Below are 23633 nucleotides of genomic sequence, written 5' to 3' on the forward strand. Positions count from 1 at the left end.
ATGTGATTTGTGAGCTGCCTTCTGTTCCGGCCTGTCTCTACCCCGATTTTACGAAATGGAACCCATCCCCAGGCTCTCACACACAGTACACCCTAAACGGCTTCCTCCCACAGAGAGGTCGTCGGAAGCTAAAACCCTGTTTCTGTACACTGTTGTTTGTTCGAGTTAGAACCCTACCGATTAGACTTCAATGCAAAAGTAGGGCCGCAGTGCATGCTAGGTCAAACACACCGGGAGTCTTGTCCTGCCTTTTGGTGGGGCCTGAGTCTCATTCGTAAGAGCTTTAGACTCCCTGGCAGTGCTCTCACGCACGCACGCAACAAAATGCTTCCACCCTCCGGAGCGGCTGTTTTTGCTGAAGCACGGATTCTCTAGCGAGTTTTTCCTTCGAGGTAGGTGGCTGAATTTCAGCCTGCACGCTCCCCTGGGGCAACGCTACTAGCCCCATAACCATGATGTGATTTGTGAGCTGCCTTCTGTACCGGCCTGTCTCTACCCCGATTTTACGAAATGGAACTCATCCCCAGGCTCTCACCCACAGTACACCCTAAACGGCTTCCTCCCACAGAGAGGTCGTCGGAAGATAAAACAGTGTTTCTGTACACTCTTGTTTCTTCGAGTTAGAATTCTAGCGATTCGACTTCTATGCAAAAGTAGGGCCGCTGTGCTAGCTAAATGAAACACACCGGGAGTCTTGTCTTGCCTTTGCTGGGGCCTGAGTCTCACTCGTAATGAGCTTTGGACTCCCTTGCAGTGCTCTCAGGCATGCACACAACAAAATGCTTCCACCCTCAGGAGCGGCTGTTTTCAATAAGCACGGATTCTGTACCGAGTTTTTCCTTCGAGTTAGGTGGCTGGCTTTCAGGCTGCACGCACCCCCTGGGCAATGCTACTAGCCCCATAACCATGATTTGATTGGTGAGCTGCCATTTGTACGGGCCTGTCTCTACCCCGATTTTACAAAATGGAACAAGTCCCGTGACTCTCATCCACACTACACCCTAAACGGCTTCCACGCACAGGGAGGTCTTCGGAAGCTAAAACACTGTTTCTGTACACTGTTCTTTCTTCCAGTTGGAACGCTTGCGATTAGATTTCCATGCAAAAGTAGGGCCGCAGTGCTAGCTAAAACAAACCCATGGGGAGTCTTGTCCTGCCTTTGGCTGGGGCCTGAGTCGCGCTCGTAAAAAGCTTCGTACTCCCTTGCAGTGCTCGCACCCACGCACACAACTAAAGGATTCCACCCTCAGGAGCGGCTGTTTTCAATGAAGCACAGATTCTCTACCGAGTTTTTCCTTCGAGATGGGTGGCTGAATATCAGCCTGCGCACTCCGCGGGGGCAACGCTACTAGCCCCATAACCATGATTTGATTTGTGAGCTGCCATTTGTACGGGCCTGTCTCTACCCCGATTTTACGAAATGGCACCAGTCCCGTGACTCTCACCCACACTACACCCTAAACTGCTTCCTCCCACAGAGAGGTCGTCGGAAGCTAAAACACTGTTTCTGTACCCTGTTGGGTCTTCGAGTTAGAATGCTAGCGATTAGACTTCCATGCAAAAGTAGGGCCACTGTGCTAGCTAAATGAAACACACCGGGAGTCTTGTCTTGCCTTTGATGGGGCCTGAGTCTCACGCGTAAAGAGCTTTGGACTCCCTTGCAGTGCTCTCAGGCATGCGCACAACAAAATGCTTCCACCCTCAGGAGGGGCTGTTTTCAATGAAGCACAGATCCTCTACCGAGTTTTTCCTTCGAGTTAGGTGGCTGGCTTTCAGCCTCCACGCACAACCCGGGGCAATGCTACTAGCCCCATAACCATGATGTGATTTGTGAGCTGCCTTCTGTACCGACCTGTCTCTACCCCGATTTTCCGAAGTGGAACCAGTCCTGTGGCTCTCACCCAAACTAAACCCGAAACTTCTTCCTCCCACAGAGAGGTCATTGGAAGCTAAAACCCTGTTTCTGGACACTGTTGTTTGTTCGAGTAGAACCCTACTGATTAGACTTCAATGCAAAAGTAGGGCCGCTGTGCTAGCTTAGTCAAACACATGGGGAGTGTTGTTCTGCCTTTTGCTGGGGCCTGAGTTTCACTCGTGAAAAGGTTTGGAATCCCTTTCAGTGCTCTCACGCACGCACACAACAAAATGCTTCCGCCCTCAGTAGCGGCTGTTGTCGCTGAAGCACGGATTCTCTACCGAGGTTTCCTTCGTGTTAGGTGGCTGACTTTCAGCCTGCACGCTCCCCCGTGGCCACGCTCCTAGCCCCATAAACATGATGTGATTTGTGAGCTGCCTTCTGTTCCGGCCTGTCTCTACCCCGATTTTACGAAATGGAACCCATCCCCAGGCTCTCACACACAGTACACCCTAAACGGCTTCCTCCCACAGAGAGGTCGTCGGAAGCTAAAACCCTGTTTCTGTACACTGTTGTTTGTTCGAGTTAGAACCCTACCGATTAGACTTCAATGCAAAAGTAGGGCCGCAGTGCATGCTAGGTCAAACACACCGGGAGTCTTGTCCTGCCTTTTGGTGGGGCCTGAGTCTCATTCGTAAGAGCTTTAGACTCCCTGGCAGTGCTCTCACGCACGCACGCAACAAAATGCTTCCACCCTCCGGAGCGGCTGTTTTTGCTGAAGTACGGATTCTCTAGCGAGTTTTTCCTTCGAGGTAGGTGGCTGAATTTCAGCCTGCACGCTCCCCTGGGGCAACGCTACTAGCCCCATAACCATGATGTGATTTGTGAGCTGCCTTCTGTACCGGCCTGTCTCTACCCCGATTTTACGAAATGGAACTCATCCCCAGGCTCTCACCCACAGTACACCCTAAACGGCTTCCTCCCACAGAGAGGTCGTCGGAAGATAAAACAGTGTTTCTGTACACTCTTGTTTCTTCGAGTTAGAATTCTAGCGATTCGACTTCTATGCAAAAGTAGGGCCGCTGTGCTAGCTAAATGAAACACACCGGGAGTCTTGTCTTGCCTTTGCTGGGGCCTGAGTCTCACTCGTAATGAGCTTTGGACTCCCTTGCAGTGCTCTCAGGCATGCACACAACAAAATGCTTCCACCCTCAGGAGCGGCTGTTTTCAATAAGCACGGATTCTGTACCGAGTTTTTCCTTCGAGTTAGGTGGCTGGCTTTCAGGCTGCACGCACCCCCTGGGCAATGCTACTAGCCCCATAACCATGATTTGATTGGTGAGCTGCCATTTGTACGGGCCTGTCTCTACCCCGATTTTACAAAATGGAACAAGTCCCGTGACTCTCATCCACACTACACCCTAAACGGCTTCCACGCACAGGGAGGTCTTCGGAAGCTAAAACACTGTTTCTGTACACTGTTCTTTCTTCCAGTTGGAACGCTTGCGATTAGATTTCCATGCAAAAGTAGGGCCGCAGTGCTAGCTAAAACAAACCCATGGGGAGTCTTGTCCTGCCTTTGGCTGGGGCCTGAGTCGCGCTCGTAAAAAGCTTCGTACTCCCTTGCAGTGCTCGCACCCACGCACACAACTAAAGGATTCCACCCTCAGGAGCGGCTGTTTTCAATGAAGCACAGATTCTCTACCGAGTTTTTCCTTCGAGATGGGTGGCTGAATATCAGCCTGCGCACTCCGCGGGGGCAACGCTACTAGCCCCATAACCATGATTTGATTTGTGAGCTGCCATTTGTACGGGCCTGTCTCTACCCCGATTTTACGAAATGGCACCAGTCCCGTGACTCTCACCCACACTACACCCTAAACTGCTTCCTCCCACAGAGAGGTCGTCGGAAGCTAAAACACTGTTTCTGTACCCTGTTGGGTCTTCGAGTTAGAATGCTAGCGATTAGACTTCCATGCAAAAGTAGGGCCACTGTGCTAGCTAAATGAAACACACCGGGAGTCTTGTCTTGCCTTTGATGGGGCCTGAGTCTCACGCGTAAAGAGCTTTGGACTCCCTTGCAGTGCTCTCAGGCATGCGCACAACAAAATGCTTCCACCCTCAGGAGGGGCTGTTTTCAATGAAGCACAGATCCTCTACCGAGTTTTTCCTTCGAGTTAGGTGGCTGGCTTTCAGCCTCCACGCACAACCCGGGGCAATGCTACTAGCCCCATAACCATGATGTGATTTGTGAGCTGCCTTCTGTACCGACCTGTCTCTACCCCGATTTTCCGAAGTGGAACCAGTCCTGTGGCTCTCACCCAAACTAAACCCGAAACTTCTTCCTCCCACAGAGAGGTCATTGGAAGCTAAAACCCTGTTTCTGGACACTGTTGTTTGTTCGAGTAGAACCCTACTGATTAGACTTCAATGCAAAAGTAGGGCCGCTGTGCTAGCTTAGTCAAACACATGGGGAGTGTTGTTCTGCCTTTTGCTGGGGCCTGAGTTTCACTCGTGAAAAGGTTTGGAATCCCTTTCAGTGCTCTCACGCACGCACACAACAAAATGCTTCCGCCCTCAGTAGCGGCTGTTGTCGCTGAAGCACGGATTCTCTACCGAGGTTTCCTTCGTGTTAGGTGGCTGACTTTCAGCCTGCACGCTCCCCCGTGGCCACGCTCCTAGCCCCATAAACATGATGTGATTTGTGAGCTGCCTTCTGTTCCGGCCTGTCTCTACCCCGATTTTACGAAATGGAACCCATCCCCAGGCTCTCACACACAGTACACCCTAAACGGCTTCCTCCCACAGAGAGGTCGTCGGAAGCTAAAACCCTGTTTCTGTACACTGTTGTTTGTTCGAGTTAGAACCCTACCGATTAGACTTCAATGCAAAAGTAGGGCCGCAGTGCATGCTAGGTCAAACACACCGGGAGTCTTGTCCTGCCTTTTGGTGGGGCCTGAGTCTCATTCGTAAGAGCTTTAGACTCCCTGGCAGTGCTCTCACGCACGCACACAACAAAATGCTTCCACCCTCCGGAGCGGCTCTTTTTGCTGAAGCACGGATTCTCTAGCGAGTTTTTCCTTCGAGGTAGGTGGCTGAATTTCAGCCTGCACGCTCCCCTGGGGCAACGCTACTAGCCCCATAACCATGATGTGATTTGTGAGCTGCCTTCTGTACCGGCCTGTCTCTACCCCGATTTTACGAAATGGAACTCATCCCCAGGCTCTCACCCACAGTACACCCTAAACGGCTTCCTCCCACAGAGAGGTCGTCGGAAGATAAAACAGTGTTTCTGTACACTCTTGTTTCTTCGAGTTAGAATTCTAGCGATTCGACTTCTATGCAAAAGTAGGGCCGCTGTGCTAGCTAAATGAAACACACCGGGAGTCTTGTCTTGCCTTTGCTGGGGCCTGAGTCTCACTCGTAATGAGCTTTGGACTCCCTTGCAGTGCTCTCAGGCATGCACACAACAAAATGCTTCCACCCTCAGGAGCGGCTGTTTTCAATAAGCACGGATTCTGTACCGAGTTTTTCCTTCGAGTTAGGTGGCTGGCTTTCAGGCTGCACGCACCCCCTGGGCAATGCTACTAGCCCCATAACCATGATTTGATTGGTGAGCTGCCATTTGTACGGGCCTGTCTCTACCCCGATTTTACAAAATGGAACAAGTCCCGTGACTCTCATCCACACTACACCCTAAACGGCTTCCACGCACAGGGAGGTCTTCGGAAGCTAAAACACTGTTTCTGTACACTGTTCTTTCTTCCAGTTGGAACGCTTGCGATTAGATTTCCATGCAAAAGTAGGGCCGCAGTGCTAGCTAAAACAAACCCATGGGGAGTCTTGTCCTGCCTTTTGGTGGGGCCTGAGTCTCATTCGTAAGAGCTTTAGACTCCCTGGCAGTGCTCTCACACACGCACACAACAAAATGCATCCACCCTCCGGAGCGGCTCTTTTTGCGGAAGCACGGATTCTCTAGCGAGTTTTTCCTTCGAGGTAGGTGGCTGAATTTCAGCCTGCACGCTCCCCTGGGGCACCGCTACTAGCCCCATAACCATGATGTGATTTGTGAGCTGCCTTCTGTACCGGCCTGTCTCTACCCCGATTTTACGAAATGGAACTCATCCCCAGGCTCTCACCCACAGTACACCCTAAACGGCTTCCTCCCACAGAGAGGTCGTCGGAAGATAAAACAGTGTTTCTGTACACTCTTGTTTCTTCGAGTTAGAATTCTAGCGATTCGACTTCTATGCAAAAGTAGGGCCGCTGTGCTAGCTAAATGAAACACACCGGGAGTCTTGTCTTGCCTTTGCTGGGGCCTGAGTCTCACTCGTAATGAGCTTTGGACTCCCTTGCAGTGCTCTCAGGCATGCACACAACAAAATGCTTCCACCCTCAGGAGCGGCTGTTTTCAATAAGCACGGATTCTGTACCGAGTTTTTCCTTCGAGTTAGGTGGCTGGCTTTCAGGCTGCACGCACCCCCTGGGCAATGCTACTAGCCCCATAACCATGATTTGATTGGTGAGCTGCCATTTGTACGGGCCTGTCTCTACCCCGATTTTACAAAATGGAACAAGTCCCGTGACTCTCATCCACACTACACCCTAAACGGCTTCCACGCACAGGGAGGTCTTCGGAAGCTAAAACACTGTTTCTGTACACTGTTCTTTCTTCCAGTTGGAACGCTTGCGATTAGATTTCCATGCAAAAGTAGGGCCGCGGTGCTAGCTAAAACAAACACATGGGGAGTCTTGTCCTGCCTTTGGCTGGGGCCTGAGTCGCGCTCGTAAAAAGCTTCGTACTCCCTTGCAGTGCTCGCACCCACGCACACAACTAAAGGATTCCACCCTCAGGAGCGGCTGTTTTCAATGAAGCACAGATTCTCTACCGAGTTTTTCCTTCGAGATGGGTGGCTGAATATCAGCCTGCGCACTCCGCGGGGGCAACGCTACTAGCCCCATAACCATGATTTGATTTGTGAGCTGCCATTTGTACGGGCCTGTCTCTACCCCGATTTTACGAAATGGCACCAGTCCCGTGACTCTCACCCACACTACACCCTAAACTGCTTCCTCCCACAGAGAGGTCGTCGGAAGCTAAAACACTGTTTCTGTACCCTGTTGGTTCTTCGAGTTAGAATGCTAGCGATTAGACTTCCATGCAAAAGTAGGGCCACTGTGCTAGCTAAATGAAACACACCGGGAGTCTTGTCTTGCCTTTGATGGGGCCTGAGTCTCACGCGTAAAGAGCTTTGGACTCCCTTGCAGTGCTCTCAGGCATGCGCACAACAAAATGCTTCCACCCTCAGGAGGGGCTGTTTTCAATGAAGCACAGATCCTCTACCGAGTTTTTCCTTCGAGTTAGGTGGCTGGCTTTCAGCCTCCACGCACAACCCGGGGCAATGCTACTAGCCCCATAACCATGATGTGATTTGTGAGCTGCCTTCTGTACCGACCTGTCTCTACCCCGATTTTCCGAAGTGGAACCAGTCCTGTGGCTCTCACCCAAACTAAACCCGAAACTTCTTCCTCCCACAGAGAGGTCATTGGAAGCTAAAACCCTGTTTCTGGACACTGTTGTTTGTTCGAGTAGAACCCTACTGATTAGACTTCAATGCAAAAGTAGGGCCGCTGTGCTAGCTTAGTCAAACACATGGGGAGTGTTGTTCTGCCTTTTGCTGGGGCCTGAGTTTCACTCGTGAAAAGGTTTGGAATCCCTTTCAGTGCTCTCACGCACGCACACAACAAAATGCTTCCGCCCTCAGTAGCGGCTGTTGTCGCTGAAGCACGGATTCTCTACCGAGGTTTCCTTCGTGTTAGGTGGCTGACTTTCAGCCTGCACGCTCCCCCGTGGCCACGCTCCTAGCCCCATAAACATGATGTGATTTGTGAGCTGCCTTCTGTTCCGGCCTGTCTCTACCCCGATTTTACGAAATGGAACCCATCCCCAGGCTCTCACACACAGTACACCCTAAACGGCTTCCTCCCACAGAGAGGTCGTCGGAAGCTAAAACCCTGTTTCTGTACACTGTTGTTTGTTCGAGTTAGAACCCTACCGATTAGACTTCAATGCAAAAGTAGGGCCGCAGTGCATGCTAGGTCAAACACACCGGGAGTCTTGTCCTGCCTTTTGGTGGGGCCTGAGTCTCATTCGTAAGAGCTTTAGACTCCCTGGCAGTGCTCTCACGCACGCACACAACAAAATGCTTCCACCCTCCGGAGCGGCTCTTTTTGCTGAAGCACGGATTCTCTAGCGAGTTTTTCCTTCGAGGTAGGTGGCTGAATTTCAGCCTGCACGCTCCCCTGGGGCACCGCTACTAGCCCCATAACCATGATGTGATTTGTGAGCTGCCTTCTGTACCGGCCTGTCTCTACCCCGATTTTACGAAATGGAACTCATCCCCAGGCTCTCACCCACAGTACACCCTAAACGGCTTCCTCCCACAGAGAGGTCGTCGGAAGATAAAACAGTGTTTCTGTACACTCTTGTTTCTTCGAGTTAGAATTCTAGCGATTCGACTTCTATGCAAAAGTAGGGCCGCTGTGCTAGCTAAATGAAACACACCGGGAGTCTTGTCTTGCCTTTGCTGGGGCCTGAGTCTCACTCGTAATGAGCTTTGGACTCCCTTGCAGTGCTCTCAGGCATGCACACAACAAAATGCTTCCACCCTCAGGAGCGGCTGTTTTCAATAAGCACGGATTCTGTACCGAGTTTTTCCTTCGAGTTAGGTGGCTGGCTTTCAGGCTGCACGCACCCCCTGGGCAATGCTACTAGCCCCATAACCATGATTTGATTGGTGAGCTGCCATTTGTACGGGCCTGTCTCTACCCCGATTTTACAAAATGGAACAAGTCCCGTGACTCTCATCCACACTACACCCTAAACGGCTTCCACGCACAGGGAGGTCTTCGGAAGCTAAAACACTGTTTCTGTACACTGTTCTTTCTTCCAGTTGGAACGCTTGCGATTAGATTTCCATGCAAAAGTAGGGCCGCAGTGCTAGCTAAAACAAACCCATGGGGAGTCTTGTCCTGCCTTTGGCTGGGGCCTGAGTCGCGCTCGTAAAAAGCTTCGTACTCCCTTGCAGTGCTCGCACCCACGCACACAACTAAAGGATTCCACCCTCAGGAGCGGCTGTTTTCAATGAAGCACAGATTCTCTACCGAGTTTTTCCTTCGAGATGGGTGGCTGAATATCAGCCTGCGCACTCCGCGGGGGCAACGCTACTAGCCCCATAACCATGATTTGATTTGTGAGCTGCCATTTGTACGGGCCTGTCTCTACCCCGATTTTACGAAATGGCACCAGTCCCGTGACTCTCACCCACACTACACCCTAAACTGCTTCCTCCCACAGAGAGGTCGTCGGAAGCTAAAACACTGTTTCTGTACCCTGTTGGTTCTTCGAGTTAGAATGCTAGCGATTAGACTTCCATGCAAAAGTAGGGCCACTGTGCTAGCTAAATGAAACACACCGGGAGTCTTGTCTTGCCTTTGATGGGGCCTGAGTCTCACGCGTAAAGAGCTTTGGACTCCCTTGCAGTGCTCTCAGGCATGCGCACAACAAAATGCTTCCACCCTCAGGAGGGGCTGTTTTCAATGAAGCACAGATCCTCTACCGAGTTTTTCCTTCGAGTTAGGTGGCTGGCTTTCAGCCTCCACGCACAACCCGGGGCAATGCTACTAGCCCCATAACCATGATGTGATTTGTGAGCTGCCTTCTGTACCGACCTGTCTCTACCCCGATTTTCCGAAGTGGAACCAGTCCTGTGGCTCTCACCCAAACTAAACCCGAAACTTCTTCCTCCCACAGAGAGGTCATTGGAAGCTAAAACCCTGTTTCTGGACACTGTTGTTTGTTCGAGTAGAACCCTACTGATTAGACTTCAATGCAAAAGTAGGGCCGCTGTGCTAGCTTAGTCAAACACATGGGGAGTGTTGTTCTGCCTTTTGCTGGGGCCTGAGTTTCACTCGTGAAAAGGTTTGGAATCCCTTTCAGTGCTCTCACGCACGCACACAACAAAATGCTTCCGCCCTCAGTAGCGGCTGTTGTCGCTGAAGCACGGATTCTCTACCGAGGTTTCCTTCGTGTTAGGTGGCTGACTTTCAGCCTGCACGCTCCCCCGTGGCCACGCTCCTAGCCCCATAAACATGATGTGATTTGTGAGCTGCCTTCTGTTCCGGCCTGTCTCTACCCCGATTTTACGAAATGGAACCCATCCCCAGGCTCTCACACACAGTACACCCTAAACGGCTTCCTCCCACAGAGAGGTCGTCGGAAGCTAAAACCCTGTTTCTGTACACTGTTGTTTGTTCGAGTTAGAACCCTACCGATTAGACTTCAATGCAAAAGTAGGGCCGCAGTGCATGCTAGGTCAAACACACCGGGAGTCTTGTCCTGCCTTTTGGTGGGGCCTGAGTCTCATTCGTAAGAGCTTTAGACTCCCTGGCAGTGCTCTCACGCACGCACACAACAAAATGCTTCCACCCTCCGGAGCGGCTGTTTTTGCTGAAGCACGGATTCTCTAGCGAGTTTTTCCTTCGAGGTAGGTGGCTGAATTTCAGCCTGCACGCTCCCCTGGGGCAACGCTACTAGCCCCATAACCATGATGTGATTTGTGAGCTGCCTTCTGTACCGGCCTGTCTCTACCCCGATTTTACGAAATGGAACTCATCCCCAGGCTCTCACCCACAGTACACCCTAAACGGCTTCCTCCCACAGAGAGGTCGTCGGAAGATAAAACAGTGTTTCTGTACACTCTTGTTTCTTCGAGTTAGAATTCTAGCGATTCGACTTCTATGCAAAAGTAGGGCCGCTGTGCTAGCTAAATGAAACACACCGGGAGTCTTGTCTTGCCTTTGCTGGGGCCTGAGTCTCACTCGTAATGAGCTTTGGACTCCCTTGCAGTGCTCTCAGGCATGCACACAACAAAATGCTTCCACCCTTAGGAGCGGCTGTTTTCAATAAGCACGGATTCTGTACCGAGTTTTTCCTTCGAGTTAGGTGGCTGGCTTTCAGGCTGCACGCACCCCCTGGGCAATGCTACTAGCCCCATAACCATGATTTGATTGGTGAGCTGCCATTTGTACGGGCCTGTCTCTGCCCCGATTTTACAAAATGGAACAAGTCCCGTGACTCTCATCCACACTACACCCTAAACGGCTTCCACGCACAGGGAGGTCTTCGGAAGCTAAAACACTGTTTCTGTACACTGTTCTTTCTTCCAGTTGGAACGCTTGCGATTAGATTTCCATGCAAAAGTAGGGCCGCAGTGCTAGCTAAAACAAACCCATGGGGAGTCTTGTCCTGCCTTTGGCTGGGGCCTGAGTCGCGCTCGTAAAAAGCTTCGTACTCCCTTGCAGTGCTCGCACCCACGCACACAACTAAAGGATTCCACCCTCAGGAGCGGCTGTTTTCAATGAAGCACAGATTCTCTACCGAGTTTTTCCTTCGAGATGGGTGGCTGAATATCAGCCTGCGCACTCCGCGGGGGCAACGCTACTAGCCCCATAACCATGATTTGATTTGTGAGCTGCCATTTGTACGGGCCTGTCTCTACCCCGATTTTACGAAATGGCACCAGTCCCGTGACTCTCACCCACACTACATCCTAAACTGCTTCCTCCCACAGAGAGGTCGTCGGAAGCTAAAACACTGTTTCTGTACCCTGTTGGTTCTTCGAGTTAGAATGCTAGCGATTAGACTTCCATGCAAAAGTAGGGCCACTGTGCTAGCTAAATGAAACACACCGGGAGTCTTGTCTTGCCTTTGATGGGGCCTGAGTCTCACGCGTAAAGAGCTTTGGACTCCCTTGCAGTGCTCTCAGGCATGCGCACAACAAAATGCTTCCACCCTCAGGAGGGGCTGTTTTCAATGAAGCACAGATCCTCTACCGAGTTTTTCCTTCGAGTTAGGTGGCTGGCTTTCAGCCTCCACGCACAACCCGGGGCAATGCTACTAGCCCCATAACCATGATGTGATTTGTGAGCTGCCTTCTGTACCGACCTGTCTCTACCCCGATTTTCCGAAGTGGAACCAGTCCTGTGGCTCTCACCCAAACTAAACCCGAAACTTCTTCCTCCCACAGAGAGGTCATTGGAAGCTAAAACCCTGTTTCTGGACACTGTTGTTTGTTCGAGTAGAACCCTACTGATTAGACTTCAATGCAAAAGTAGGGCCGCTGTGCTAGCTTAGTCAAACACATGGGGAGTGTTGTTCTGCCTTTTGCTGGGGCCTGAGTTTCACTCGTGAAAAGGTTTGGAATCCCTTTCAGTGCTCTCACGCACGCACACAACAAAATGCTTCCGCCCTCAGTAGCGGCTGTTGTCGCTGAAGCACGGATTCTCTACCGAGGTTTCCTTCGTGTTAGGTGGCTGACTTTCAGCCTGCACGCTCCCCCGTGGCCACGCTCCTAGCCCCATAAACATGATGTGATTTGTGAGCTGCCTTCTGTTCCGGCCTGTCTCTACCCCGATTTTACGAAATGGAACCCATCCCCAGGCTCTCACACACAGTACACCCTAAACGGCTTCCTCCCACAGAGAGGTCGTCGGAAGCTAAAACCCTGTTTCTGTACACTGTTGTTTGTTCGAGTTAGAACCCTACCGATTAGACTTCAATGCAAAAGTAGGGCCGCAGTGCATGCTAGGTCAAACACACCGGGAGTCTTGTCCTGCCTTTTGGTGGGGCCTGAGTCTCATTCGTAAGAGCTTTAGACTCCCTGGCAGTGCTCTCACGCACGCACACAACAAAATGCTTCCACCCTCCGGAGCGGCTCTTTTTGCTGAAGCACGGATTCTCTAGCGAGTTTTTCCTTCCAGGTAGGTGGCTGAATTTCAGCCTGCACGCTCCCCTGGGGCACCGCTACTAGCCCCATAACCATGATGTGATTTGTGAGCTGCCTTCTGTACCGGCCTGTCTCTACCCCGATTTTACGAAATGGAACTCATCCCCAGGCTCTCACCCACAGTACACCCTAAACGGCTTCCTCCCACAGAGAGGTCGTCGGAAGATAAAACAGTGTTTCTGTACACTCTTGTTTCTTCGAGTTAGAATTCTAGCGATTCGACTTCTATGCAAAAGTAGGGCCGCTGTGCTAGCTAAATGAAACACACCGGGAGTCTTGTCTTGCCTTTGCTGGGGCCTGAGTCTCACTCGTAATGAGCTTTGGACTCCCTTGCAGTGCTCTCAGGCATGCACACAACAAAATGCTTCCACCCTCAGGAGCGGCTGTTTTCAATAAGCACGGATTCTGTACCGAGTTTTTCCTTCGAGTTAGGTGGCTGGCTTTCAGGCTGCACGCACCCCCTGGGCAATGCTACTAGCCCCATAACCATGATTTGATTGGTGAGCTGCCATTTGTACGGGCCTGTCTCTACCCCGATTTTACAAAATGGAACAAGTCCCGTGACTCTCATCCACACTACACCCTAAACGGCTTCCACGCACAGGGAGGTCTTCGGAAGCTAAAACACTGTTTCTGTACACTGTTCTTTCTTCCAGTTGGAACGCTTGCGATTAGATTTCCATGCAAAAGTAGGGCCGCAGTGCTAGCTAAAACAAACCCATGGGGAGTCTTGTCCTGCCTTTGGCTGGGGCCTGAGTCGCGCTCGTAAAAAGCTTCGTACTCCCTTGCAGTGCTCGCACCCACGCACACAACTAAAGGATTCCACCCTCAGGAGCGGCTGTTTTCAATGAAGCACAGATTCTCTACCGAGTTTTTCCTTCGAGATGGGTGGCTGAATATCAGCCTGCGCACTCCGCGGGGGCAACGCTACTAGCCCCATAACCATGATTTGATTTGTGAGCTGCCATTTGTACGGGCCTGTCTCTACCCCGATTTTACGAAATGGCACCAGTCCCGTGACTCTCACCCACACTACACCCTAAACTGCTTCCTCCCACAGAGAGGTCGTCGGAAGCTAAAACACTGTTTCTGTACCCTGTTGGTTCTTCGAGTTAGAATGCTAGCGATTAGACTTCCATGCAAAAGTAGGGCCACTGTGCTAGCTAAATGAAACACACCGGGAGTCTTGTCTTGCCTTTGATGGGGCCTGAGTCTCACGCGTAAAGAGCTTTGGACTCCCTTGCAGTGCTCTCAGGCATGCGCACAACAAAATGCTTCCACCCTCAGGAGGGGCTGTTTTCAATGAAGCACAGATCCTCTACCGAGTTTTTCCTTCGAGTTAGGTGGCTGGCTTTCAGCCTCCACGCACAACCCGGGGCAATGCTACTAGCCCCATAACCATGATGTGATTTGTGAGCTGCCTTCTGTACCGACCTGTCTCTACCCCGATTTTCCGAAGTGGAACCAGTCCTGTGGCTCTCACCCAAACTAAACCCGAAACTTCTTCCTCCCACAGAGAGGTCATTGGAAGCTAAAACCCTGTTTCTGGACACTGTTGTTTGTTCGAGTAGAACCCTACTGATTAGACTTCAATGCAAAAGTAGGGCCGCTGTGCTAGCTTAGTCAAACACATGGGGAGTGTTGTTCTGCCTTTTGCTGGGGCCTGAGTTTCACTCGTGAAAAGGTTTGGAATCCCTTTCAGTGCTCTCACGCACGCACACAACAAAATGCTTCCGCCCTCAGTAGCGGCTGTTGTCGCTGAAGCACGGATTCTCTACCGAGGTTTCCTTCGTGTTAGGTGGCTGACTTTCAGCCTGCACGCTCCCCCGTGGCCACGCTCCTAGCCCCATAAACATGATGTGATTTGTGAGCTGCCTTCTGTTCCGGCCTGTCTCTACCCCGATTTTACGAAATGGAACCCATCCCCAGGCTCTCACACACAGTACACCCTAAACGGCTTCCTCCCACAGAGAGGTCGTCGGAAGCTAAAACCCTGTTTCTGTACACTGTTGTTTGTTCGAGTTAGAACCCTACCGATTAGACTTCAATGCAAAAGTAGGGCCGCAGTGCATGCTAGGTCAAACACACCGGGAGTCTTGTCCTGCCTTTTGGTGGGGCCTGAGTCTCATTCGTAAGAGCTTTAGACTCCCTGGCAGTGCTCTCACGCACGCACACAACAAAATGCTTCCACCCTCCGGAGCGGCTCTTTTTGCTGAAGCACGGATTCTCTAGCGAGTTTTTCCTTCCAGGTAGGTGGCTGAATTTCAGCCTGCACGCTCCCCTGGGGCAACGCTACTAGCCCCATAACCATGATGTGATTTGTGAGCTGCCTTCTGTACCGGCCTGTCTCTACCCCGATTTTACGAAATGGAACTCATCCCCAGGCTCTCACCCACAGTACACCCTAAACGGCTTCCTCCCACAGAGAGGTCGTCGGAAGATAAAACAGTGTTTCTGTACACTCTTGTTTCTTCGAGTTAGAATTCTAGCGATTCGACTTCTATGCAAAAGTAGGGCCGCTGTGCTAGCTAAATGAAACACACCGGGAGTCTTGTCTTGTCTTTGCTGGGGCCTGAGTCTCACTCGTAATGAGCTTTGGACTCCCTTGCAGTGCTCTCAGGCATGCACACAACAAAATGCTTCCACCCTCAGGAGCGGCTGTTTTCAATAAGCACGGATTCTGTACCGAGTTTTTCCTTCGAGTTAGGTGGCTGGCTTTCAGGCTGCACGCACCCCCTGGGCAATGCTACTAGCCCCATAACCATGATTTGATTGGTGAGCTGCCATTTGTACGGGCCTGTCTCTACCCCGATTTTACAAAATGGAACAAGTCCCGTGACTCTCATCCACACTACACCCTAAACGGCTTCCACGCACAGGGAGGTCTTCGGAAGCTAAAACACTGTTTCTGTACACTGTTCTTTCTTCCAGTTGGAACGCTTGCGATTAGATTTCCATGCAAAAGTAGGGCCGCAGTGCTAGCTAAAACAAACCCATGGGGAGTCTTGTCCTGCCTTTGGCTGGGGCCTGAGTCGCGCTCGTAAAAAGCTTCGTACTCCCTTGCAGTGCTCGCACCCACGCACACAACTAAAGGATTCCACCCTCAGGAGCGGCTGTTTTCAATGAAGCACAGATTCTCTACCGAGTTTTTCCTTCGAGATGGGTGGCTGAATATCAGCCTGCGCACTCCGCGGGGGCAACGCTACTAGCCCCATAACCATGATTTGATTTGTGAGCTGCCATTTGTACGGGCCTGTCTCTACCCCGATTTTACGAAATGGCACCAGTCCCGTGACTCTCACCCACACTACACCCTAAACTGCTTCCTCCCACAGAGAGGTCGTCGGAAGCTAAAACACTGTTTCTGTACCCTGTTGGTTCTTCGAGTTAGAATGCTAGCGATGAGACTTCCATGCAAAAGTAGGGCCACTGTGCTAGCTAAATGAAACACACCGGGAGTCTTGTCTTGCCTTTGATGGGGCCTGAGTCTCACGCGTAAAGAGCTTTGGACTCCCTTGCAGTGCTCTCAGGCATGCGCACAACAAAATGCTTCCACCCTCAGGAGGGGCTGTTTTCAATGAAGCACAGATCCTCTACCGAGTTTTTCCTTCGAGTTAGGTGGCTGGCTTTCAGCCTCCACGCACAACCCGGGGCAATGCTACTAGCCCCATAACCATGATGTGATTTGTGAGCTGCCTTCTGTACCGACCTGTCTCTACCCCGATTTTCCGAAGTGGAACCAGTCCTGTGGCTCTCACCCAAACTAAACCCGAAACTTCTTCCTCCCACAGAGAGGTCATTGGAAGCTAAAACCCTGTTTCTGGACACTGTTGTTTGTTCGAGTAGAACCCTACTGATTAGACTTCAATGCAAAAGTAGGGCCGCTGTGCTAGCTTAGTCAAACACATGGGGAGTGTTGTTCTGCCTTTTGCTGGGGCCTGAGTTTCACTCGTGAAAAGGTTTGGAATCCCTTTCAGTGCTCTCACGCACGCACACAACAAAATGCTTCCGCCCTCAGTAGCGGCTGTTGTCGCTGAAGCACGGATTCTCTACCGAGGTTTCCTTCGTGTTAGGTGGCTGACTTTCAGCCTGCACGCTCCCCCGTGGCCACGCTCCTAGCCCCATAAACATGATGTGATTTGTGAGCTGCCTTCTGTTCCGGCCTGTCTCTACCCCGATTTTACGAAATGGAACCCATCCCCAGGCTCTCACACACAGTACACCCTAAACGGCTTCCTCCCACAGAGAGGTCGTCGGAAGCTAAAACCCTGTTTCTGTACACTGTTGTTTGTTCGAGTTAGAACCCTACCGATTAGACTTCAATGCAAAAGTATGGCCGCAGTGCATGCTAGGTCAAACACACCGGGAGTCTTGTCCTGCCTTTTGGTGGGGCCTGATTCTCATTCGTAAGAGCTTTAGACTCCCTGGCAGTGCTCTCACGCACGCACACAACAAAATGCATCCACCCTCCGGAGCGGCTCTTTTTGCGGAAGCACAGATTCTCTAGCGAGTTTTTCCTTCGAGGTAGGTGGCTGAATTTCAGCCTGCACGCTCCCCTGGGGCACCGCTACTAGCCCCATAACCATGATGTGATTTGTGAGCTGCCTTCTGTACCGGCCTGTCTCTACCCCGATTTTACGAAATGGAACTCATCCCCAGGCTCTCACCCACAGTACACCCTAAACGGCTTCCTCCCACAGAGAGGTCGTCGGAAGATAAAACAGTGTTTCTGTACACTCTTGTTTCTTCGAGTTAGAATTCTAGCGATTCGACTTCTATGCAAAAGTAGGGCCGCTGTGCTAGCTAAATGAAACACACCGGGAGTCTTGTCTTGTCTTTGCTGGGGCCTGAGTCTCACTCGTAATGAGCTTTGGACTCCCTTGCAGTGCTCTCAGGCATGCACACAACAAAATGCTTCCACCCTCAGGAGCGGCTGTTTTCAATAAGCACGGATTCTGTACCGAGTTTTTCCTTCGAGTTAGGTGGCTGGCTTTCAGGCTGCACGCACCCCCTGGGCAATGCTACTAGCCCCATAACCATGATTTGATTGGTGAGCTGCCATTTGTACGGGCCTGTCTCTACCCCGATTTTACAAAATGGAACAAGTCCCGTGACTCTCATCCACACTACACCCTAAACGGCTTCCACGCACAGGGAGGTCTTCGGAAGCTAAAACACTGTTTCTGTACACTGTTCTTTCTTCCAGTTGGAACGCTTGCGATTAGATTTCCATGCAAAAGTAGGGCCGCAGTGCTAGCTAAAACAAACCCATGGGGAGTCTTGTCCTGCCTTTGGCTGGGGCCTGAGTCGCGCTCGTAAAAAGCTTCGTACTCCCTTGCAGTGCTCGCACCCACGCACACAACTAAAGGATTCCACCCTCAGGAGCGGCTGTTTTCAATGAAGCACAGATTCTCTACCGAGTTTTTCCTTCGAGATGGGTGGCTGAATATCAGCCTGCGCACTCCGCGGGGGCAACGCTACTAGCCCCATAACCATGATTTGATTTGTGAGCTGCCATTTGTACGGGCCTGTCTCTACCCCGATTTTACGAAATGGCACCAGTCCCGTGACTCTCACCCACACTACACCCTAAACTGCTTCCTCCCACAGAGAGGTCGTCGGAAGCTAAAACACTGTTTCTGTACCCTGTTGGTTCTTCGAGTTAGAATGCTAGCGATGAGACTTCCATGCAAAAGTAGGGCCACTGTGCTAGCTAAATGAAACACACCGGGAGTCTTGTCTTGCCTTTGATGGGGCCTGAGTCTCACGCGTAAAGAGCTTTGGACTCCCTTGCAGTGCTCTCAGGCATGCGCACAACAAAATGCTTCCACCCTCAGGAGGGGCTGTTTTCAATGAAGCACAGATCCTCTACCGAGTTTTTCCTTCGAGTTAGGTGGCTGGCTTTCAGCCTCCACGCACAACCCGGGGCAATGCTACTAGCCCCATAACCATGATGTGATTTGTGAGCTGCCTTCTGTACCGACCTGTCTCTACCCCGATTTTCCGAAGTGGAACCAGTCCTGTGGCTCTCACCCAAACTAAACCCGAAACTTCTTCCTCCCACAGAGAGGTCATTGGAAGCTAAAACCCTGTTTCTGGACACTGTTGTTTGTTCGAGTAGAACCCTACTGATTAGACTTCAATGCAAAAGTAGGGCCGCTGTGCTAGCTTAGTCAAACACATGGGGAGTGTTGTTCTGCCTTTTGCTGGGGCCTGAGTTTCACTCGTGAAAAGGTTTGGAATCCCTTTCAGTGCTCTCACGCACGCACACAACAAAATGCTTCCGCCCTCAGTAGCGGCTGTTGTCGCTGAAGCACGGATTCTCTACCGAGGTTTCCTTCGTGTTAGGTGGCTGACTTTCAGCCTGCACGCTCCCCCGTGGCCACGCTCCTAGCCCCATAAACATGATGTGATTTGTGAGCTGCCTTCTGTTCCGGCCTGTCTCTACCCCGATTTTACGAAATGGAACCCATCCCCAGGCTCTCACACACAGTACACCCTAAACGGCTTCCTCCCAGAGAGAGGTCGTCGGAAGCTAAAACCCTGTTTCTGTACACTGTTGTTTGTTCGAGTTAGAACCCTACCGATTAGACTTCAATGCAAAAGTAGGGCCGCAGTGCATGCTAGGTCAAACACACCGGGAGTCTTGTCCTGCCTTTTGGTGGGGCCTGAGTCTCATTCGTAAGAGCTTTAGACTCCCTGGCAGTGCTCTCACGCACGCACACAACAAAATGCTTCCACCCTCCGGAGCGGCTCTTTTTGCTGAAACACGGATTCTCTAGCGAGTTTTTCCTTCGAGGTAGGTGGCTGAATTTCAGCCTGCACGCTCCCCTGGGGCAACGCTACTAGCCCCATAACCATGATGTGATTTGTGAGCTGCCTTCTGTACCGGCCTGTCTCTACCCCGATTTTACGAAATGGAACTCATCCCCAGGCTCTCACCCACAGTACACCCTAAACGGCTTCCTCCCACAGAGAGGTCGTCGGAAGATAAAACAGTGTTTCTGTACACTCTTGTTTCTTCGAGTTAGAATTCTAGCGATTCGACTTCTATGCAAAAGTAGGGCCGCTGTGCTAGCTAAATGAAACACACCGGGAGTCTTGTCTTGCCTTTGCTGGGGCCTGAGTCTCACTCGTAATGAGCTTTGGACTCCCTTGCAGTGCTCTCAGGCATGCACACAACAAAATGCTTCCACCCTCAGGAGCGGCTGTTTTCAATAAGCACGGATTCTGTACCGAGTTTTTCCTTCGAGTTAGGTGGCTGGCTTTCAGGCTGCACGCACCCCCTGGGCAATGCTACTAGCCCCATAACCATGATTTGATTGGTGAGCTGCCATTTGTACGGGCCTGTCTCTACCCCGATTTTACAAAATGGAACAAGTCCCGTGACTCTCATCCACACTACACCCTAAACGGCTTCCACGCACAGGGAGGTCTTCGGAAGCTAAAACACTGTTTCTGTACACTGTTCTTTCTTCCAGTTGGAACGCTTGCGATTAGATTTCCATGCAAAAGTAGGGCCGCAGTGCTAGCTAAAACAAACCCATGGGGAGTCTTGTCCTGCCTTTTGGTGGGGCCTGAGTCTCATTCGTAAGAGCTTTAGACTCCCTGGCAGTGCTCTCACACACGCACACAACAAAATGCATCCACCCTCCGGAGCGGCTCTTTTTGCGGAAGCACGGATTCTCTAGCGAGTTTTTCCTTCGAGGTAGGTGGCTGAATTTCAGCCTGCACGCTCCCCTGGGGCACCGCTACTAGCCCCATAACCATGATGTGATTTGTGAGCTGCCTTCTGTACCGGCCTGTCTCTACCCCGATTTTACGAAATGGAACTCATCCCCAGGCTCTCACCCACAGTACACCCTAAACGGCTTCCTCCCACAGAGAGGTCGTCGGAAGATAAAACAGTGTTTCTGTACACTCTTGTTTCTTCGAGTTAGAATTCTAGCGATTCGACTTCTATGCAAAAGTAGGGCCGCTGTGCTAGCTAAATGAAACACACCGGGAGTCTTGTCTTGCCTTTGCTGGGGCCTGAGTCTCACTCGTAATGAGCTTTGGACTCCCTTGCAGTGCTCTCAGGCATGCACACAACAAAATGCTTCCACCCTCAGGAGCGGCTGTTTTCAATAAGCACGGATTCTGTACCGAGTTTTTCCTTCGAGTTAGGTGGCTGGCTTTCAGGCTGCACGCACCCCCTGGGCAATGCTACTAGCCCCATAACCATGATTTGATTGGTGAGCTGCCATTTGTACGGGCCTGTCTCTACCCCGATTTTACAAAATGGAACAAGTCCCGTGACTCTCATCCACACTACACCCTAAACGGCTTCCACGCACAGGGAGGTCTTCGGAAGCTAAAACACTGTTTCTGTACACTGTTCTTTCTTCCAGTTGGAACGCTTGCGATTAGATTTCCATGCAAAAGTAGGGCCGCAGTGCTAGCTAAAACAAACCCATGGGGAGTCTTGTCCTGCCTTTGGCTGGGGCCTGAGTCGCGCTCGTAAAAAGCTTCGTACTCCCTTGCAGTGCTCGCACCCACGCACACAACTAAAGGATTCCACCCTCAGGAGCGGCTGTTTTCAATGAAGCACAGATTCTCTACCGAGTTTTTCCTTCGAGATGGGTGGCTGAATATCAGCCTGCGCACTCCGCGGGGGCAACGCTACTAGCCCCATAACCATGATTTGATTTGTGAGCTGCCATTTGTACGGGCCTGTCTCTACCCCGATTTTACGAAATGGCACCAGTCCCGTGACTCTCACCCACACTACACCCTAAACTGCTTCCTCCCACAGAGAGGTCGTCGGAAGCTAAAACACTGTTTCTGTACCCTGTTGGTTCTTCGAGTTAGAATGCTAGCGATTAGACTTCCATGCAAAAGTAGGGCCACTGTGCTAGCTAAATGAAACACACCGGGAGTCTTGTCTTGCCTTTGATGGGGCCTGAGTCTCACGCGTAAAGAGCTTTGGACTCCCTTGCAGTGCTCTCAGGCATGCGCACAACAAAATGCTTCCACCCTCAGGAGGGGCTGTTTTCAATGAAGCACAGATCCTCTACCGAGTTTTTCCTTCGAGTTAGGTGGCTGGCTTTCAGCCTCCACGCACAACCCGGGGCAATGCTACTAGCCCCATAACCATGATGTGATTTGTGAGCTGCCTTCTGTACCGACCTGTCTCTACCCCGATTTTCCGAAGTGGAACCAGTCCTGTGGCTCTCACCCAAACTAAACCCGAAACTTCTTCCTCCCACAGAGCGGTCATTGGAAGCTAAAACCCTGTTTCTGGACACTGTTGTTTGTTCGAGTAGAACCCTACTGATTAGACTTCAATGCAAAAGTAGGGCCGCTGTGCTAGCTTAGTCAAACACATGGGGAGTGTTGTTCTGCCTTTTGCTGGGGCCTGAGTTTCACTCGTGAATAGGTTTGGAATCCCTTTCAGTGCTCTCACGCACGCACACAACAAAATGCTTCCGCCCTCAGTAGCGGCTGTTGTCGCTGAAGCACGGATTCTCTACCGAGGTTTCCTTCGTGTTAGTTGGCTGACTTTCAGCCTGCACGCTCCCCCGTGGCCACGCTCCTAGCCCCATAAACATGATGTGATTTGTGAGCTGCCTTCTGTTCCGGCCTGTCTCTACCCCGATTTTACGAAATGGAACCCATCCCCAGGCTCTCACACACAGTACACCCTAAACGGCTTCCTCCCACAGAGAGGTCGTCGGAAGCTAAAACCCTGTTTCTGTACACTGTTGTTTGTTCGAGTTAGAACCCTACCGATTAGACTTCAATGCAAAAGTAGGGCCGCAGTGCATGCTAGGTCAAACACACCGGGAGTCTTGTCCTGCCTTTTGGTGGGGCCTGAGTCTCATTCGTAAGAGCTTTAGACTCCCTGGCAGTGCTCTCACGCACGCACACAACAAAATGCATCCACCCACCGGAGCGGCTCTTTTTGCGGAAGCACGGATTGTCTAGCGAGTTTTTCCTTCGAGGTAGGTGGCTGAATTTCAGCCTGCACGCTCCCCTGGGGCACCGCTACTAGCCCCATAACCATGATGTGATTTGTGAGCTGCCTTCTGTACCGGCCTGTCTCTACCCCGATTTTACGAAATGGAACTCATCCCCAGGCTCTCACCCACAGTACACCCTAAACGGCTTCCTCCCACAGAGAGGTCGTCGGAAGATAAAACAGTGTTTCTGTACACTCTTGTTTCTTCGAGTTAGAATTCTAGCGATTCGACTTCTATGCAAAAGTAGGGCCGCTGTGCTAGCTAAATGAAACACACCGGGAGTCTTGTCTTGCCTTTGCTGGGGCCTGAGTCTCACTCGTAATGAGCTTTGGACTCCCTTGCAGTGCTCTCAGGCATGCACACAACAAAATGCTTCCACCCTCAGGAGCGGCTGTTTTCAATAAGCACGGATTCTGTACCGAGTTTTTCCTTCGAGTTAGGTGGCTGGCTTTCAGGCTGCACGCACCCCCTGGGCAATGCTACTAGCCCCATAACCATGATTTGATTGGTGAGCTGCCATTTGTACGGGCCTGTCTCTACCCCGATTTTACAAAATGGAACAAGTCCCGTGACTCTCATCCACACTACACCCTAAACGGCTTCCACGCACAGGGAGGTCTTCGGAAGCTAAAACACTGTTTCTGTACACTGTTCTTTCTTCCAGTTGGAACGCTTGCGATTAGATTTCCATGCAAAAGTAGGGCCGCAGTGCTAACTAAAACAAACCCATGGGGAGTCTTGTCCTGCCTTTGGCTGGGGCCTGAGTCGCGCTCGTAAAAAGCTTCGTACTCCCTTGCAGTGCTCGCACCCACGCACACAACTAAAGGATTCCACCCTCAGGAGCGGCTGTTTTCAATGAAGCACAGATTCTCTACCGAGTTTTTCCTTCGAGATGGGTGGCTGAATATCAGCCTGCGCACTCCGCGGGGG

This window comes from Halichoerus grypus, chromosome X (assembly GCF_964656455.1).
Source record: "Halichoerus grypus chromosome X, mHalGry1.hap1.1, whole genome shotgun sequence".
NCBI classification, from domain to species: domain Eukaryota; kingdom Metazoa; phylum Chordata; class Mammalia; order Carnivora; family Phocidae; genus Halichoerus; species Halichoerus grypus.